We start from the raw sequence: 13,984 nt of genomic DNA on the forward strand, positions 1-13,984 counted from the left end.
CGGGGGCCAAGATTAGTCCTTCGCCAGGAACAGGAGACCAAAGAAAGCACATCTGCATATCAAGTCTCAGTTCTTTTTTTTTGCCCCGATGGAGGAATCCGGAGATTGAAACCCGGAGGTGATTCATCTGCGACTAGTCCAGCGGTCGGCAACTCGCGGCTTTTGGACCCCTCCGATGCAGCTCCCAGCGGCTTTTAAAAATAATATTTGATTAAAAAGTATTTCTTTTAGTTTGTTCATTTTTAAAGCCTACGTTTGAAGCTTATGTTGATCTTCAAATCTAAATAAAATGTTAAAATATTTTTGTCGCTGTTAATGAGCAACAGCACACAGAGAGGATGGCATTTTTGTTTTACTGCCGGTGGATAATTTAAATTCCACCTCTTTTTTTATAAATACAAGGACTCGAACCGACATTGAGCATTTTGCTTAAAAGTAAACTTCAACCCAATGTCTTTTTTTTTTTTTTTGGGAGTTCCAAATACTTGTTGCATGCAGAAATATAACCTCGTTTTATCTACAGGTTGTTGATTTAACAAAAGAAATGCAATATGTTTTGTTTATACATACCATAAAGGCAAAAAATGAAAGTTATATGCCGTGTAAATTCATTTTAAATTTCAAAAAGGGTTGTGTGGCTCCCGGTGTTTTCTTTACTGTGGGGAAATGGGTCCAAACGGCTCTTTGAGTGGGAATGGTTGCCGACCCCTGGGTTAGGCGTCTCGCAACACAATGAAACAAGAGTGTTTGTGCTAATCGGCCTCCGAAAAGGGAAATCAACTCGGTCTGACCTTGAAGTGTTGCTCTGCCCACAGCAGACGAAGAAGTTGCGTCCGGATGGCCGTTATCTTCGGCGGCAGCTCAGCACAAAGATCTGAAAGAGTAGGCCACAAGTCCAACTTCCTCTCTGGAGGACACACGTAAACAAGAGTTTCAAAGTACCTACATTTGGGGTTCTTAGAAGTGACCCACTCAGGCGATGTTGGACCACCGGACAAGAGAAGCTGCTTGGAGCCCGTGAACGTTGACATTCGGGCTTTTCGTCTCTTTGGTAGTGCAATTTGAGTATTTCTCAACTCACTTGGACGTGTCCTCCAGCCTCCCCTTCTGTCCCTCGGTCTGTTTGGGCAGGCCTGGAGGCCGGGGAGGAGTTTCCCTGACGAGGCGCACCTGCATTCAATGATTATCTGTGTTTACCGGGTCCCTTCCACAGCTCCCAGGGCGGACTCCAGAGTTTCAAAATCATTTAAGGATTCAACTTTTTTAATTGTCATTCTGCTCCGAGAGAATGGAACAAAATTTGTTTCCTGAGGCCCGATAGTAGCGGAAAAACAAAATAAAATGTGATAAGTTGTGTATGAGATATGCACAGTAGACAGTAAAGAAAACAAAAATGTATTATTTATTTGTATTATTTACATATTTTATATATTTTTATTATTCTGTTTATATATTATCTATTTATATTATTTACATATATATATATAAAACAAATATACAGGAAATATTACAAAATTTGCATAGTTGATAAGTGGCATTGACATTATAAGGTCCTTTGAGCATACAAGTCAAGTGTATCAGACGATGGGCAATGTTTGGATCATGCAAAATAACATGAGGTAATCAGTCGTCCCGTCAAGCCGGCTAGAGATCAGCACCACAGTTCAGCTGCTGTGGTGAAGAAGCTGTTCTCCAGTCTGGTGGTCCTCTGGATGCTTCCTGAAGGAAAGCGGGCATGTGCAGAGTGGGTGGGGTCCATCTATTTCTGTATCTGGTGGTGAAGATGTCCATGATGGTGGGGAAAGGTGCTCCTAACCATCCTCTGTGAGGCTTCAACCATCCTGTGGAGAGCTTCCTTCTCAAAGCAGAGCAGCTGCTGTGTCACACAGTGATGCAGGAGCAGATGACACTCTCCAGGAGAAAGACGACATGCCCTTTTTTCACATACAGGTATAGATAGAGTGCATCATCTGGAATTAACGGTGCCCTGGAAAGAGCGAATTGAGGAAGCCAAAAGAGAATACAAGTACCGAGTAGCAGGAGCTGGTGGAGGAGTGCAAGCAGAGAGACTGGAGAACCTTCTCTGAGTCCATAGATGTCGGGTGCAGGGGTTTTGCAGAACGCTCTTTTTGCAAAGTCCTGAGTCGCTTGGACATTGTAGGAGCGGCCAAAAAGAAGGCCATTACATCCGCAAGCAAAGCCGTGGGGCTGATCCGTAAGTTGCTACCAGGACGCAAATCAGGACTTGATGAACCCCGGCTGGGTTGCTTCGGTGAGGGTGTATGATGTTGCGAGACCCAAAACACCCAATGATACGTCCCAGTGAATCCATGGTGTTTCTTATACATACATAGAGCAGCTAAATTTGACCACTGCATTGAACCCATCATGAGCAGAAGGCAGCTCAGGAGCAGTCAGGGGTTCAGTATCTTGCTCAACAACACTCCGAAAGGCGAGGAGAAGCGCAGGAATCGAACCAGGAATGTTCAGTTCCAAGGCCAACCGTTCTAACCCCCTGCGCCATACCGCCCCCTCTATCCAAGGACCAAGCCTGAAAAAGTAGACGTGCTGGTGAGCCTTTCTGACCAATTGGAAGGTGTGGTTGCTCCTTGGGTGGTCCTCTCTGAGGTGAACACCCAGGTACCTGGAGCTGGAGACCACTTCCATCCACCAGAGTAGGGGGTTGGTAACTCCCTCTCCTGAAGTCCACAATCACCTCCCTCTTCAAGTTGGCACAGAGAAGGACGTTGTTCCTTCACCCTTTACTCCCCTTGTCACTATACTTATCCTGTGTCTACTGTAAACCTCTTTATTAACCCCTATCCAGGTGAGATAGCTGTGTTTCTGCAAAGGTGAAAAGGGGAGTTGTGGACTTTGTTGCTTTCGCACGGAAAAGTTTCAAGAACTCTCCGTCTTGAATTTCATTCGAGGCATTATCCTCCTCCATGGCAAATTTTTTAGTTTTGCATTCCCAAAGAAGAAGAAGAGGAAGACGATAAGGACAACATGAAGGCAGAATCTAGCAGAAGAATGTTCTGCATGGTGGGAATAATAAATATGGATGGGTTGAAATGCTTTTGACTCCCTCCCAGTGCAGAGAATCCCGCTGTTAGCTAATGCTGTCCTTATTTTGCCCTAATGTTGATGTTCCTCCACGAGCCCTGGAACCCCTCTGAGGTGCAGAGCAGCTCGGACCTCTTTATCGCTCCACTTCTTACCGGTTCTGTCCATTTTCTCACCAGAAAACAGCTGAACAGTGACAGTGGACAGTTCAAGGAACGTAGGTCCATGGTTACTGGTTCCTCTGCTACTTGAAAGCACAAAGAAACTGCTCCTTTCCTGAGAAGGTTCTTGGAACGGCCAAAATTTCCAGCAATGCAAAAGCAGCTTTTAACTTGTTAACATGATGCACAGCACCCATCATATATTTCTCCTCTTCTTCTTTTTCTTTGGGCTTTTTCGTTGCGGGGTCGCCACAGCAAATCAACCTTCTGTATCTAACCCTGTTACCTCTCTGACTATGTCCATAAACCTCGTGACCTGCCTGGCAGCTCTAATTCCAGCACCACCACCACGTCCATCACCACTGTAAACAAGAAGGGGCTCAGAGCAGATCCCTGATGAAGTCCCACCTCCACCTTGAACTTCTCTGTTACACCTACACCTCACCACTGTCTCACAGCGAGCATACATGTCCTGCCCCACTCACATGTTCCTTTTATTTGTGTTTGCGCAGCTGTACCAGACAAGCGCAGACATTTAATACAAAAATTACGCTGCAGGTGGACACATTTGTCCTTTGTCTCCATTTTTAATTTTGGACAGAGCAGAGCAGGGACAGAAACATACAGGGTCCTCAGCCTCCTCCGTTGAGCTTTTGCTTCCAGTGCCATCAGCGAGAAAAATGACCAGGAGGGTGTCAGGGCGATGCCGAGCCGGGGAGTCCTGGATGATTCTGTGGTATCTGATTGGGTTGTCACTTCGGAGACTCCGGCGTCATCTCTCAGCGGAACATCAGCCAGGACGGTCTCCAAAGTGCATTTTAGATGCATGTCTCTATTGTCCGCGGTCAGGGTTTGCCGAGCCAACTCAATCAGCCGGTTGCCATCTCATCTGGAAGAAGGAGGGGAAGAAATATATTACAAAACACAGAGAGCTCTATCCGGGAATATTGCATGGTTTCATCAGAGCTGCAGGGTCGGCCATATGAACGGTTCCGTGAGCGGAAATCAATGCAGCAGAAACTGAGAAGAAGTCCTCTGGAGGAAGCTTCTTGATGAACATACATATTCTGTCCCTTTGAGCTCAACAGTTCGTGTTGTCTTGTAGAAGGTCGATGGGCGCAAGAATGACACTGGTTGGATTCTGGCTTTCCGGGTAGAGTCTCCATGTTCTTCCCATGTCTACGTCAGTTTCCTCTCGCAGACTCAAAAAGACGTAGATGTAACACACGCCTTTTGGTGTAACCTAGACCCAACTTCGCTGGTGTAGCCTGGGGTCACCGTGATCAGTCCCCAGCTTGTGTTGGCAACTGCACTTGAGTTTCTGCACTTGAAGATGTTCCACCCCTCCTCCGAGAGGCTTCTTCATTTCTTATGACCTGTGGGGAGTTTGCAAATGTAACTGTCAGGATTTTGGCCGGGTCCAGGTTATGGTGGCTTGTTGTGGAAATGGATGAGTTGGTCTGCAGAAACAAAGTGTAAGGGGGTTGTTATGCAAATCGGGTGTCGTTCCTTTGACCAAAAGAGCAACTTTGTGGGATTATCTGGATTGGGATGTGAAAAAGTCAAGCTAAACAAAGGCACCTGTTGGATCACATGACGTGAGGGTCATGCGGACATTACCGGGTCCTGGTGTTGGGTCTTTCCTGGCTGTTTGGAGGGTGCAGAAGGTCCTGGTCCCTGAATGCAAATCCGTCTTGGTATTTATTCCAGTGCAGCGTTATATGTTCGTGAAAGGTTATGTCTGAGGCCGCCTCCTGTGCTCAGAGATGGTTTTTACGTTTGGACAAATACGGCTTCTTTGACTGAAGAAGCCTCTCGGATGAGGGGTGAAACATCTGCAAGTGAAGTAACCAAAAGTCCAGTTGCCAAGACAAGAAGATTTCAACATGACTAGAATGACTGAGAACCTCCACAGACACCCAGCCTGCGTCTAGCTAGCTCGTGTGGCCCACCGAACCATCTTTTCGGCGGCGTCACTGATGTTTTTGATGGCTTTCCCATCCGGTCCCCTTGTTCCAAACACCCTGAGAGCCCCACGGAGTGACCGTTCTGCGAGTTCGCATTCGTCTGCCAGCCCCTCTTCCTCTCTAGTGCCTGCGGTGCCACCTACCTTGGCGCCACTGCGACAGTATCTGGGAATTTAAACTGCCCGCCTGGGTCCACCTTCAACTGCCAGTCCCTCGTGGTCAAGAGCGCCCCTGCTTGGCTCGGGCTACGCTGTGGTTCCTCTCCAGTTTTTAGCAACAACACGCCTGGCTGAGTGTTGCTTCTCGCCGAATGAGATCCCCGAGCCGATGGTATGTGCTGTCACCTTCAGCACCTGGTCGTGCTAACAGCGATAGCGCGGCTCATTCGGGGACAGCTAGCAGAGGCTCCGGATATATTAGCCGCATCGGATGATAAGCCACAGATATCCACGATGTAAAATTAGATATTTCCACAGAAAGATTTTATAAATGTTTATTTACATACCTTAATTGTTTCCAACACGTTGGAAACCCGTTGGTGACGGTGGATTCTGTCAAACCCTGTTAGCATCCGCTGGCAGACCTGGGAAAAGGATGCTCTTCGCACGCGGCTAGTTTTTGTGAATGATTTCTCGCCGCTGGTCATCTAAACGCCCCGATTGCCGCTTAAAATTTACAATTCACACTGATTACGAGTAGCTGCAAAAATATAGTTATTGAAAAATACTTTGTGCTGCGTTAAGCGCGCCAAAAACACGCGTCTTCTTCTTGCGTCGGTTTAGTTTTTTTTTTTTTTTTGTACTTCCTGCTAGAGCGCCCCCTGGTGGATGTTAGCGAAGACAAAACCACAGATTAGCCGCACCGCTATACAAGCTGCAGGGTACAAAACGTGGGGAAAAAGTAGCGGCTATAGTACGTAAATTACAATAATCGTTGGACACCTAAAGATACAAGTCACATCTGCCAGCGAGCCTTCGAGGGCCCCGTCTACACCAGCCGGATCTTTGAGGGGACAAAAAACAACAACTCCTTTCGATTTTATGGTGGGCAAAAGTCTAAAATGATAAAAGGATAAAAATTGAAAAAAAAAACTCCATTATACTAACCTGTGACCTCATCGACCTCATTTCTATTTCAGCGTTAATTACGACTCGCTCTTCAGTGGCCCTTCAGCTCATGTCGTTCATGTTACATTTATGCGCACATTTCGAAGTGGAATGAGAACGGTGATCTCCGAATTATTGAGCGTACGTGAATAGAAAGCGCACCAGCTAAAAATAGCGAAATAAATCTATGTGTACATTTATAGCCCGCACTTGTGTATAAGCCACAGGTGTCCACGTTGTAACATGAGATATTTACACTGAAACATTTTTTTGAATTAAATACACATCGGTAACATGCACAAATACGTGCTGGAAATGTTTGTTTTTTTTTCCAAACAGTGCCTATAACACTGCAGATGAAGAAGATTAATAATAAATAAGACAAGGAAAGTCCATCCATCCATCCATCCATTTCCTTTCCCCGCTTCGTCCTTCTCCAGCTGATCGCTATCTTGATCGTCCTCCTGCATGCTAAAACCGCTAAAACCGCTAAAACCGCTAAAACCGCTAAAACCGTTAAAGTCGTCTTCTTCCGTGTCGAAATTAAACGGCCTCAGAATTTCGTTTAATCTGTCCAATGTTAATCGACGATGCTAAGTTCGCGCTTAAAAAAAACCCATAAAGTAGCCGCATCGTTGTTTAAGACTCGGTGTTCAAAGCGCGGTAAAAAAAAAAAAATTTCCATCCCTATTGTATCTGCTGAAAACATCCCACCATTTTTCTCATTATATTTCTTTATTTATTCCAACCTGCAAAATCTGGTTTCCGGTACCCTTGCACGAGGTGGGGTGACGACAAGGCGGCGCGTCAAATCGTGTTTTCCTGTGTTTTCTGAAGGAGCCTGCAGAACGATTGCAAGGCGTTCCCGTGGAGGAGGGAACGTATCCACGATTTAAACCGGCATTTATTGTTAAAACGAAAAAAAAGGACAGAAAAAAGAAAGAAAAGGAGGACGGAGGACCTTGTTCACCTCCTCCTATTGTCCTCGTCTTCTCGGCTTACCCTTTTTTTTCCGCTTCCAAGAGGAGACGCAAATATAGACATGAAAAGAATGAGCGCGGAATTCAATTTCACTGAACCCAGAAAGTGGTAAAACCTGATAAAAACCTGCTGCTAAAATATTCATTCATTCATTATCTGTTCCGCTTATCCTGCAGTCGGGGTCACGGGGGCGGAGTCTATCTCATCTGTCATTGGACGACAGGCGGAGATCGACCCCCGGTCTGGTCATACGTCGATAACAAGGCTGCAGAGAAAAAGACGGACAAGCATTCACCCTCTCATCCGCAGGTCATATAAAGACAAACATTCGCTCCTTCATTTGCACATCTTATAGAGATACACAAACGGTCACTCGTCAAGTGAGGACGTACAACAGTTCACCCTGTCGTTCACGAGAAAAATGATATTCATACAACCGTTGGCATGTCGACGAGGACGAGCATTCACTCTCTCATCTACATCTTTCCTGAAGACAAACATTCACTCGTTCATTCACACGTCATTTATAGACCTAAAACCATTCACTCGCTCATTCACATGTCATACCGGGACATGCAACCATTCACTCGCTCATTCACACGTCATACCGGGACATGCAACCATTCACTTGCTCATTCACACGTCATACCGGGACATTCAACCATTCACTCGCTCATTCACATGTCATTTAGAGACCTACAACCATTCACTCGCTCATTCACACGTCATTTAGAGACCTGCAACCATTCACTCGCTCATTCACACATCATACCGGGACATGCAACCATTCACGCACTCATTCACACGTCATACCGGGACATGCAACCATTGACTCGCTCATTCACACATCAAATAGAGACATTCAACCATTCACTCGCTCATTCACATGTCACACGGAGACATTCAACCATTCACTCGCTCATTCACATGTCACACGGAGACATTCAACCATTCACTCGCTCATCCACTCATCATGTCAGGACATACAAAAATTCATCCTCTCATTCACAAGGCATACAGACACGTATGAACATTCACTCGCTCATTCACACGTCACATAGAGACAAACGTTCGCTCAATCACATCATTCACTCGTCATGTGTTCACCCTCTCATTCACAAGAAAAAAATAAAGACCATTCACCCTCTCACCTGTGGGTATGTAGACATGCACGAGCATTCACCCTCTCATCCACATCATCTAAAGAAAACCATTCACTCGCTCATTCACATCTCATTTAGAGACAAACAGCATTCACCCTTTCATCCGCAGGTCATATAAAGACAAACATTCGCTCACTCATTCACTCATCACGTAGAAACGATAATTCACCCTTTCATTCACAAGAAAAAATGAAGACCTGCAACCATTCACCCTCTCATCCACTCATCAGATAAAAAAATGGACGCATTCGACTTTTCATTCGCACATCTGGACCAATCAGGGTCTCCGGTGAAGAAGCACAGTTTTAGACATGGAATATTTGTGCAAACTGAACGGGTGTTACTGTGTGTGTGTGTGTGTGTGTGTGTGTGTTTTGCCTCCCCCTTAATTCTCCATGCAGCACACCTCCGTCGGCCGGCACTTCACACTCGTGCTTCCCCTAATTATATTTCTAACTTCTACTGGATTAACACACACCCTCACACACACACCCGTTCCCCGGGGAGCGCTGGCGAAGCGGCTAAGCTACTTTTAATCATTTCTACATTTGTCAAGAATGGCAATTATGATGGAGAGAAGATAACTACCTTACAGGTTATTAACACCATGTGACCCGCTGAGGGGGAAGGGGAGGAGCGGCGGCGGCGGCGAAATAAGAATTCTTTCTTTTTTATTTTTAATTTTTTTTATTTTTTATCCCAAATCTCAGGCGCCGTGGTTACGCCCGTGGCTGCGGGTTGGCGGCCATTTTTTTTTCCTTTTAAAGTCACGTCAATACACAAACAGCGGCGCTAGTGGTCGGTGTTTCCGTCCCACAGCGAGAAGGTCCATTAAGATAAGATAAACTTTATTGATCCCCAAAGGGGAAATTCCTTTGTCACAGCAGCGCGACAGTTATAATGTCAAAAAAAAGGAAATAAATATGAATATGAATAGAAATAGAAAGGCAGGAGACAGGAGAGAGCAAGACAAAAAAATAAATAAAAATAAATATAGAATAAATAGACAGCAGGTAAGAAGGCAACAACAACATCAAAGAACAGTGAGGGTGAAAAATACACAACTAGAACTAAGCAACAATGTAAATAGTGAAAAAAAAAAAGTAAAGATTAAAATAAATAACAAAAAAAAAGGCAGGATGTGTGTGTGCCCTGGGTAGTGAATGGGGAAGGGTTGTGAGGTTGTGGAATTGCAGAAAAAGCAGCGGTAGTTGTGAAACGTCCGGACTCTGATGGACTCGGGTAATATATCGAAATATCGCCGCTTTTTAAAAAAATGCTAGTTTGCATTGAGAAAACCATCATTCTGCTAATGCGCCATATACCGTTAGCAGTGACGTGCAGTCGGTAGAGGCAGGGGAGGCCCGGGCCTCACCTGTCATCATGGAAAGAAAAAAATGTAAAATAAAAGAATTGAATTAAATAGCTGTAAGTTATTTTCCACTTAACTTCACCATTTTTAGTTTTTTTTTTTTTTTTCAAAATCGCTGAAAAAGAAATTCAAATCACATTTATCGTTCAAATATGAAGAAGAGACGTGCGGTGAAACAGCAACTAGCTGAGCCCGCTAAGGATTTGCGCAATGATTCTGCTAACTTTGCTAGCATGCTACGCACTGACACCGTATTGCTATCACTGTTAAAAAAACACTTTTAATACATGAACTAGATTTCAATGATTTTGCTGATGTGGGTAATGTTTTTCGTAAAACAACTGTAACATGTTTCTTTTAATCATAAAACAACTGCGAAGAGACATTAAGTGAGGCACGCAGTGACGGTGCCTCATGGTAGGGGGCATCGCTGATCCCGAATACAGTGATCCCTCGCTATAACGCGGTTTACTTTTCACGGTTTTGCTACTTCACGGATTTGCATCGTGCATTGTGTTCTGCATTCTGATTGGCTAAAAAGTCACTCCGCTTCTTCTCTACCTGTGCATCAATAACGTTGCGGTTTAATACGAACACGTACGTAAAACAGCTTGCCGAATTTACATGACGTACGTGCAAATTCTCTCACGATTTCGAGTTTCTCTAAAACCCATAATGTTGACAAAACGCTCTGGAGCGACAAAAGCACCTTGCAGGGCCCAAAAGGCAGCGGAAGATGCTATCTATCGCAGATAAAGTTAAAACTTCTGGACATGCTAAGGGAAGGTAAAAGCTATGCGGCTGTAGGTCGGCATTACGGAATTAATGAATCTTCCGTTCGTTCCATAAAGAAGGAAGAAAAATCATAAGGACAAAAGCAGCAATGTATAATAGAGTATTTAATTGTATAATAATTGTAAAAAAAAATAAAGGTTTCTACTTCACGGATTTTGCCTATCACGGGTTCTTTGTGGAACAAGGGTTTACCGTCATACAATTAGCAATAACAAGCTACAGTCAACATTTTTTTTTCCCTGATCTCATGGGGCTGTACAGCTCACAAACGGTGAGGATGAATGTGAATCTCCTCGGCAACTTTTTGGCCAAAAAGGATCTCATTCAAACTGTTCCTGAGGTGACAAAGTTGCACTTTTGCAGTAAACTGTACACATCCATCCATCCATCATCTGCCACTTATCCTGCACTCAGGGTGGCGAGGGATGCCGGAGCTTATCCCAGCTGTCATCGCGCAAGAGGCAAACTCCCTCATTCCTTCGATGCAATTTTCATTTTTTTTTCCAATTAACCCGCTCTGTGTTTTTTGGGCTGGGAGAGAAAACCGGAGAAGCCGCGCAAACACGGGATATCGTGCAAACTCCCACACGGAAAGGTCGAAAAAGGCGCTAACCGCCGCGCCGCCATGCCGTTCTAAACCGTGCAACAAAAAGGAAAAATTTGCACTTTTGTTATTTTGTTAATGTCACATCTCTGTGGGAAGGTGATTGCTCTATACGTCCGGTGCACTCAGAGAAATTGACAACGAAGCTGACTTTGACTTCCTGATTGATGTTCCCTGCCGAGCGCTAAGAGTTGCGCTTCGGCCTCCTCCTCCTTTGTCGCCGCTTTTCAAAAAAACGAGCGTTGAAGTTTCCTTTTCACCGGAGGGACAGCAACTCAGATGCTGTGTTCCAGATAATGATAGGTGCTTCAATTTGACAGCAGTGACCGAGGTGGGGGGGGGGGGGGGTTGCAGCCGGCCGCCGAATGGAGAACTTTCCTGCTGCGTGGAGGGAATGCTAACCGCTAATAACAACACGTTGTGTACATTTGGGTACGGGAAAGCAATTTGGCGTTGGTGCAACGCCGTTGGCTATTTTATTGGTGGAAAAAAGAAAAAACACGCACATCCGCTGCCCAGTGTGGGATGGATGCTGGGTCAATGCTAATAACTAACTAAAAATGCTAACTGCTGATAACAAGGCGCCACACGTTGTGTACATTTGGGTACAGGAAAGCAATTAGGCATTGGTGCTGCTGATTTGCGGTCAATTGTTATTATTCTTTTTGTTAAACTCATTTCACCGTGGGATTGATGAATGGATGGATTAATAGATGGTTTTCTCCATTCCGCTGTGTGTCCGGAGAGCTGCGCTAGGTTGTAGCACTCCTGCGACCCCTTGCGCAAGATAGACGGCACATATACCGTCATTTCCGGACTATTGGGCGCACCTCAATATAAGCCGCACCGGCTAGCCCATCGCTATCTTGGGCTTCCTCTTGCGCGCTAAAACCGTCAAAGTCGTCTTCTTCGGTGTCGGAGTTGAACAGACTCAGAATTTCCCGGTCATTTCATCGTTCCGATGTGACGAGGCTAAATGTTTTAGCGGCGCAAAGCTCATCAGCCCCCCCCCAAAAAAAAACGTTGTTTTAGTGAAAAAAATCTTGGCTTATCATCTGAAATTGGGGTACTGAAGGAATGAACGGATGAAAAATAAAGTCCAAGCGTTGTGGTTGAGTTACAAGTCGGAGACCTTTGGCGGGTCGTTTTCCTGACACCAGGAACCCCGGCGCGCGACAGAAGCGGGGCTACAAATCGGCGGATGAACGGCTGTTTATCATCCGCATGGTGCATCAGCTGCTTTTCTCCAGCTATTGATTTTTTTTCCTTTTTTTTCCAGCAGTGGATGTGTTTGGTTAATTACCTGGTTTTTGATTTGCGGCCGGATCGATGCCGAGCGGGCCGAGCGAGAGGAACCCGCCAGGCAAAGCATGTATTGTTAGATTTTTTTTTTTTGCACGAAATCCGAATGAGCGAACCGATCCGTCCATCCGTTAGCGGTTAGCATAGCAGCCTCACCATCAGAAGGTTCTCCTCTTGCATCTCCTCCGTTCTTTCCAGCTTCCTCCAGTCGCACCTAAAAACAGACATCCCTGTAAGCAGAAGTCGACGTGAATGAGGAAGCGAGTTGTTGTTTTCACCCCCGTGAGTGAAGTTTAAGCCCCGCCCCTCCACTCGGATTGGTTGCTTTCAAGGGGAACCGCTGAGAGTCTGCAGAAGTGATTCTACTGTATTTAATCACAAAAACTCCAATGTTATTGAACTTGTTTGTGATTTGAACGTCAAAAATCCCACGTACTCGTGACTTACCGGCAAAATAAAAATAAAAAATGAAGCTGAAGATTCTCTATAACCTATTTATCATTTCAGCCCCTGTGTGAGTTGTGTTTATACAGGATTGTTTGTTTTTTTGTTTGGTTTTTTTTTTTTCCCAACTTAATAAACCCTTATAAAAACGTATTCTCAGTTTGTGTGCACAAAACATTTTTTATTTTTCAGCCATTAATCACTCGGCAAAACCGGTCACCCGTCTCTTTTCCAGCGCATTTCTGAACCCAACAGCGACCGCTCCCAAGGCAGGGCTCTCGCTATTGTTGAAATAAATTATACATTAATTAATAAGAGCACGAGACATTTTTTTTCTCACACAAAGTACCGCCTTTCAGGTTGCGCGAGTATTGCTGTAATTACTCTTAGAATGAAAATCGCTCCACAAAGAGCGCTGCGACTCTCAGAAGGTGCGGAATAAAGCAGGCGTTTCTGCAGCCTTTAATTAGCGAGGCAGGCACCGACCTCGCCAAGGCTAATCTCACCCCGCGCTGGAAAAACACGCCGTTCCGGCTCCGGTCGTAAACATCGACAACCCCGCCGCCGCCGCCACCGCCGCCGCCGCCGCCGCCGCCACCATCCTAGCACAAGAGCGGCGCAGACGTGACCGTGAAGGAGGCGGGTCCGAGTTGGTGAGGTTACAGTTCCACCGGCGAGCGAACCGCCGCCCAGAGAGACATTTTATTCACCTGACAGATTATCGTACTTTGTCTCCAGAGCAAGAAAAAGAAGAATATTCAAACATTTCCCGGCCGCAGGCGCACAAATTGTCTCATCAATGGGTTTTGTTCATTTCTTTTCTGGTTTTGCTTTTCCTTTTGGCGGCTAAATAGCTAATAGCCAAGGCTGAAGATATAGCATGTGTGTGTGTGTGTGTGTGTGTGTGTGTGTGTTTGTGGGTGTGTGTGTGTGTGTGTGTGTGTGTGTTGGATTCGAACCAAGGAAATATTCCGCAATCGATCGTTTATTCACTCATGCATTCATTATCTTTACCACTTTTTCAGC

The 13,984-nt window shown here is 45.3% G+C and overlaps 1 protein-coding gene and 1 long non-coding RNA gene across 2 annotated transcripts in view; both read right to left on the bottom strand.

Annotated features, from left to right (window-relative positions):
• Nucleotides 1–1,522: 1,522 nt before the first annotated feature.
• Nucleotides 1,523–4,865, bottom strand: LOC147220614 (uncharacterized). The gene is made up of 3 exons (XR_015107911.1): nt 4,806–4,865; nt 4,287–4,684; nt 1,523–4,113 (listed from the first exon to the last, which is right to left on the bottom strand). It is a non-coding gene; the product is annotated as an uncharacterized LOC147220614 (long non-coding RNA).
• A 2,325-nt stretch (nt 4,866–7,190) lies between these two features.
• Nucleotides 7,191–13,984, bottom strand: part of mbd2 (methyl-CpG binding domain protein 2) — a 95,845-nt gene continuing 89,051 nt past the window's right edge. Inside the window, exons 7-8 of the transcript XR_015107910.1 lie at nt 12,671–12,728; nt 7,191–7,543 (exon numbers count right to left, since the gene is read on the bottom strand). The gene's annotated coding sequence lies outside the window, so the exon portion shown is untranslated. The remainder of the gene's footprint in view (nt 7,544–12,670; nt 12,729–13,984) is intronic.

Source organism: Fistularia commersonii, chromosome 23 (genome assembly GCF_037954325.1).
Source record: "Fistularia commersonii isolate RoL2024-O1a breed Wild chromosome 23, RoL_Fcom_v1.0, whole genome shotgun sequence".
Classification (NCBI taxonomy): Eukaryota; Metazoa; Chordata; class Actinopteri; order Syngnathiformes; family Fistulariidae; genus Fistularia; species Fistularia commersonii.